This window comes from Tigriopus californicus, chromosome 12 (assembly GCF_007210705.1).
Source record: "Tigriopus californicus strain San Diego chromosome 12, Tcal_SD_v2.1, whole genome shotgun sequence".
NCBI lineage: Eukaryota > Metazoa > Arthropoda > Copepoda > Harpacticoida > Harpacticidae > Tigriopus > Tigriopus californicus.
The window spans coordinates 13,423,060-13,429,463 of NC_081451.1; positions in this window are offsets into that span (position 1 = coordinate 13,423,060).

The window sequence follows — 6,404 nt, forward strand, 5'->3', positions numbered from 1 at the left end:
AGACGCAAGGGGGCGCCAAACACAAGCTCTGCTGCTGAGAACACTGTCCTCTCGACAAGCCGACTGCAAACCAAAAGAACCAACGGCAATTCATCCATCCAATGGCTGTCAACAAGTTTGGCCTTTAGGGCACTCTTGAGGGTTCGGTGAAGGCGTTCAACCATTCCGTTGGCCTGCAGGTGGTAGGCCGTGGTATTGTATGCCCTGATGCCAACAAGGGAGGTAAGAGAGGCCCAAACCTGCCCAGTGAACTGAGCGCCTCTATCACTAGTGAGGTCATCAGGCACCCAGTAGCGGGAGATCCATCCACGATCAGTGCCCAGGCACCACTCAACAGCCGTGGCAGTCTCAAGGGGATGGCTTCAACCCAACAGGTTGTAGGGTCGATAATGGTGAACAAGTAGATTCTGCCTTCCGAAGGAGGAAGAGGACCAACCAGGTCAACGTGGAAGCTTCCAAACCGGCGATCCGGCGGAGGTAGACGGGCCAAAGGAGCTTTTATGTGGCGAGAAATCTTTGCTTGCTGACAGGGAAGACAGACCTGGGCCCATGCCTTAGCATCTTGACGGACTCCAGACCAAATGAAACGGCGTGCGACCTCAACAGCCCTGGGGCGAGGGCCAGCATGGCTGAGGCTATGTACAGAGTCAAACACAACCTTTCTGAACGTCACTGGGACCAGGGGACGGGGGCGAGGTTGGGAGAGGTCGCAAATGACCTTGACACCACCAATTCAAGGGCCTTAAGCTCGAGCTCGGGGAACTGTTCACTGGCGACCTCAAGTGGGACCTGGCGGCAGCCATGGCGGTGTAGTCAACGGTGGGAGTAAGGATGGCGTTGAGCATGGCTGAGTAGTTGGTGGGACGGGAGAGGGTGTCAGTTACTACATTTTCCACACCTTTGATATGCCTGATGGTAGTGGTGAACTCTGCAATGTAGGCCAGGTGGCGGGTTTGGCGTAGGGACCTGTCAGTGCCGCTGGTGAGCGCGAACGTGAGGGGTTGTGGTCTGTATAGACAGTGAAGCTGCGCCCCTCAACGTAGTACCTGAACGCATAAATGGCCTTGTAGATTGCTAGAAGCTCTCTGTCAAACGTGGAGTACTTCTGTTCAGCAGAAGAGAGCCTTTTCGAAAAGAAGGCAATTGGCCACCACTGGCCATCCTCTTCCCTCTGGGCTAACTCAGCACCAAGCGCGGAGTGACTGGCGTTCACAAACAGAGCCGACTCGGCCTCAGGGTTGGGGAAGTGAAGCAACACGGCCTTTCCTAAAGCCTCCCTGACCGACTCAAAGGCTGCCACAAACTCAATGGTATGCTCAACAGGATAGTCCTTTTTTGAGCCAATTGTAGCAGCATGAAGAGGGCCGAGGTGATGGGCAAGCCGTGGGAGGAAACGCCGTTAGAAATGGATCATCTCAAGGAATCGCTGAACCTCTTTCTTTGTGTGGGTGCTGCCATCTTGCGAATAACCTCAACTCGTTCTTCCTTGGGTGCTACCCCAGCTTCAGAGATGTGAAAGCCGAGCACCTGGTCCATCAACCGTTGAAAAGCCTGCGCAGCATTTTTTAGGCTAAATGGCATGCAAAGAAACTCGTAGAGTCCAAACGGGGTGATGATGACGGTCTTGGGGACATGGCAGGCCGCCATTGGAATCTGGTGAAAACCCTTTACCATGTCAACGATAGAGAACACCCTTGTGCCTTTTAGACGACTTGCTAGATCAGGGATGTGGGAAGGGGGTATCGGTCATCTTGGGTAGCAAGGTTCAGGGCATGATAGTCGCCGCAGGGCCTCCAACCTCCGTCGGCCTTCTTAACTACGTGTAGCGGGCTAGCCCAAGGCAAGTTTGATTTTTGAACTATACCGTTGGCCTCCATGTCGTCAAAGGCCTCCTTGGCCACAGTGTACCTGTCGCCATGAAGCCGTCGTGCCCAGGCAAACACTGGCGGTCCTTCAGTTGGAATGAAGTGTTCCACTCCGTGTTTGACTGTGGGGGTATTGAACTTTGGTAAAAGAAGGTCAGGGAACTCGTCCAGGATACAGAGGAAACAGGGGTCATCTTCAGAAGGGCCCTTGAGCCAAAGATATCCGGATGTATGTGTGCAACGAAGTTGAGATCCTCAAGGTCGCACTTCATGGCCGCATAGTTGTCATTTTCCATGAGCACTTGGCGACGCAGGTCAATGGAGAGGTCATGTTCTGCAAGAAAATCCGCACCTAGTATGGGTCTAGCAACATCGGCAATCCAGAATTCCTGGGTGTACTGCCTGTGAAGTGGAATGTTGCGGCGGCCGTAGGTGGCAATGGTGGACCCATTAGCAGCCAACATTGGCTCAGACTGCTCCCCTGTCTTATCCTGGCGGCTGGCGGGGAAGACGGACACGTCGGCGCCGGAGTCCACCAAAAAGGTCATGCCACTCTGACGACAAGTCACTGTCATGGTCTTGCGCCCGCCCGCAGCCGAGGCAGCGGCGTAGTAGGCGTTGATCCCATTTTGATGGCTCAAGACCATGTACCGGGACGCTTTGGGTCCACATGAGCGTTTGGGTGATGCCAGGGGTTGGAGGATGACCTCAGAGGTAGGCAGGATCAAAGTTGAAGGATGAGAGGTGGAGGGAGGGGACCAAGGTGTTACGTTTAATTGCGGCTGGATCCGCGCCCCTTTGCGGATCCGCCGTGGATGTTTCCCTTGGTGTTTCCATTGTTGCCAGGCTTGGAAGACTTGTACCATTTGCACGGCTCAGCACACTTTGTGGCCTTGTCCCCAAACTGGTTGTGGTAAAAACAGAAGTCAATGTTCCACTCCTTCTTCACCAAAGCGCTGACAGACATCCGGTGCTTCTCAAGTAAAAACTCCTTGAGATTCTCTTCTTCTTCGTCAGAGATGACCCTGTCAGTTGTGGCAATGTGGCTGACGGCGTTGATGGTCGTCCTGATGCCGAGCCTCCTGTCCATGTCGGAGTCGGCCTCCTTACCGAGTTTGTCAACTGTCATGGCAGAGAAGGAGGAGGTGGCCAGGTGCCTTTTAACTTCTTTTGGCATATGGTTAAGCACAAATGCTAGAAGCAAGCCGCAACTGCAGGAGGTCCCTGGAATCAACGACCTGACATGGCGAAGAAAACTTGAAGCAGACCGTTCACCAAACCCGTCAATGGCAAATAACATCTCTTCCTTCTTAGCAGTTGAGCGCCCAAACGCGTCCAAGACGGCCGCTTTGAGCTTGTCGTACGGGTTGTTGATGGGCATCTCTGCCACAAGCTCCTCCACCTTGTAGATTACCTTGTGGTCCAATGCAGCAACCATGCGATTGTACATAGTTTCCTGTTTGGTGATGGGGGGCGTGTTGTTCAGGAACGTAATCTCTAGCTTGCGCACCCAAAGCTCTGGACGGTCAAACCAGAAGGGCGGGATCTTGGCCAGCGTGGAGTTGACAGACATTGCGGGTTCCGCCGTCACGGGCAACTGCTCGGTCAGGGCCGTCTTGCTATCCATATTCTGGTTGATGTATTGAAGGACCTTAACCATACTAGAGTTGACCCCGGCGTGCACGAGGGTGCTGGGGTCGACCTTCTGGCCGGCGGCGTCATACAGATCCATCAAAGTGGTACGCAATCACGTCGGGGTCTCCAATTTAGAGGGTTTCTCTAAATGAACTGAATTACAGAAACAAAGTATCAAATGCAACTGGTTGTTTATCTAACCTACTTTTTACAGACAACAGATTCTGTTTAAGAGGTTGCGCGAGTGATTTCTGTTAATGTTCCGAAGTATCCTTGTCTCGTTGGGATTAGGGTCCTGTATTCAAACCACAGGGGACTAGTTGGGACCAAATACAACAAGTCCCCCAAGGCGATGTCAGTTCATGGAAACATATGATTAAAAAGAAATGATCAAGATCAATTGTGATAGAAGTAAATACTTCGGTCAACTGTACTACCAAAGCAGGTGAAAAATACTCGAAGGCTGAATATCATACGTTAAAATCTTGTCAAAAAGCGTTAAAAAAATATACATCAGAAGGATAGGGCGTGACGCAAAACCACCAGAAGCATCCGAAGTAACGAAGAAAATATCAAACTAAAGTAAACTTTGGATGAAAGAACATTTAGACTTTTAAGTGACGTGTGATCTCGCTTGGGTTTCTCGCCAAGTAAGCATGTCGAATATTTTGAATGGAATGTCTGCCTTGGTTTCAATGAAGGAATGGCGTCAAACTCGTTCAAATCAAGAAGGACCCAAAGATGATGTTCTTATTCTTGCATGTACTACTGTACAATGAAGGGTATGTCAAGGTTAGTAACCCGCCTAGGTCTCGAAAAAGGAACTGTTAATGCATTCTTAGTGTGAGAAAATTCCGGGGAATAGAGACTCATAGCTTATTACGGAGCTTAACCAAATTGGAATCACGAAACCTTGGCATCCCGGTCTCTACAAGAATAGCTTAAAGCTGTGATGATGAAGCGGGAATATCCCTCAATTGAAACATCCAAAATCAGATGTCAGGCCAAGCGAGAAAGCTGCCACCTGACCATAGAAGAAATAACACACAATAAAAATTAACTTATTTTCTTTGTATTTGGGGTGCTGCGGCCGTTTACCTCAGGGTATCGTCCTCGAAATTCCAAAGCATGCCTAGGGGACGCTCCGTGGGTAGCTCTGATGCGTTTAGTTTTGAGCAAGGTTTTGAGCAAGGGATCGTGAACTTCCTTCAGTATTTGACTCAAAAAACCCCTTGAATTGGACAGAAATTTTGTCAAATCAAAACCACCCTTCTTGAACAACGCCACTATCGCCGTAGCAATTGACACAGCCTCCTCCACACTGGCTACACTTTTCTCAGACAACCGTCAACATAAAAGTTTCGACATACGGTTTCTCTTGCATCAGATGTGAAGTCATGGCCGTGATCGCGGACTGTTCTCTTGAGAAAGTAATTTGACCGACCGGAGGAGCTTCTTCCCCCAAAGAGATGCCTAGTCATATCAAACTCCACAAGATCAATACAACAATATTGGTTCAGCTCCTCGAGGGATCTTTTGGTGACACATAAGATATCAAGTAGTGAAGTGAAAGGATACTTCGCCATCGCCCTGATCTCTAAAGAAAAAGAAAGAAAATCGCTTCATCACGGTTTACTATTTGAAACACGGATCCGCTTTTCGATTCAATCTTGGCATGATATCGAAATGTGTTCAAGTGTTTCGAATACGTGAGTCATTTGTCAAAATGTACCAAAATACGTAATGCAAAAGGGTTAACTGTCTCATTGCAGGGTCCTTTTAGCTTTTAGTTTAAAGTAATTAATCGAGCAAGTGGACTGATTTCCGCTCACCAAGCAAGCGCACGCCACAGGAGAGTGATGAACTCGTAGCTACCCTTGAGTCCAATACGTAGTTTTTGATCGTTCGGGCTGAACATGTGCGTGTAGAGGAGATTTTGGTTATTTTTGAAACCTCATCAAAAATATCTGATAAAAACTGTCATAAAAATGATTTCGATTCGATTTGGGTGTCTGACATCATGAAACCATGGCTTGAATTGATAGGGCTTAGATGGCCTGCTATTAATCAGTCCCTTTTTTTGGTTCTCTGCCTCATTGCTTTCTAGCAAATATGTTTGTTCTCATTAGGAGTAGGTGGAATCGAGAACACATTTGTTGACGAATCTACCAGTTTGCCTCTCAGCTCTCCGATTGCTTGAAGCCACTCAGTTCGCTTTCACCAGCCAACCACTCATCGCTGCTCCTCACATCCCATCCCACCCAAAGGCCCTCAGCATCTCTCCAGTTTCCAAAGCAACCTTTGAGCAAGTCCAGTAAGTTCTTCGTCTATTTCATTTGAGTCTCGGGTTCGTCTTTCATTTTGCCCGAAATGTAGATGGCATTCCAGCAGATCAACCCCACATTCATGGTCTACATAGCTCGGTCTGCCAACTCAAATTCGTTGGGAGACCACATATTTTATAAAGCTTGAAAGATAAAAAATAAATGATTTCAATAGTTCTAGGGATTACACTCCTAAATAAAAAATCAAGATTGAAAAACAAACCAATTCTGACGAGTCTGAACTTGAACCCTTTTCGAAAAGGTTTGAGTCTGGCCAATTTCTCCAAATTCACTCGTTTATACACTGCTAATCCGTATCGCTTTCCAACTTTCATTTCAGATTTCAGAATCAATGTGATGATTGCACCGACATGCCTTTTGGTCACTTTGTTAATTGCAATCCATGGACAAGTTGGTAAATCCCATTTCGCCACCTTTCGTCAAGCAACTGACTTGTTAAAGAGTGGTACCCTAAGAAGTAAGTGAAATTCCGTTGATAAAGCTACGATATTGCCAAACGTAATGGTGTGATCAAAATTGTCAGTGATGGGCGGATCCTCGTGACCTTGGTTTTTGTTAG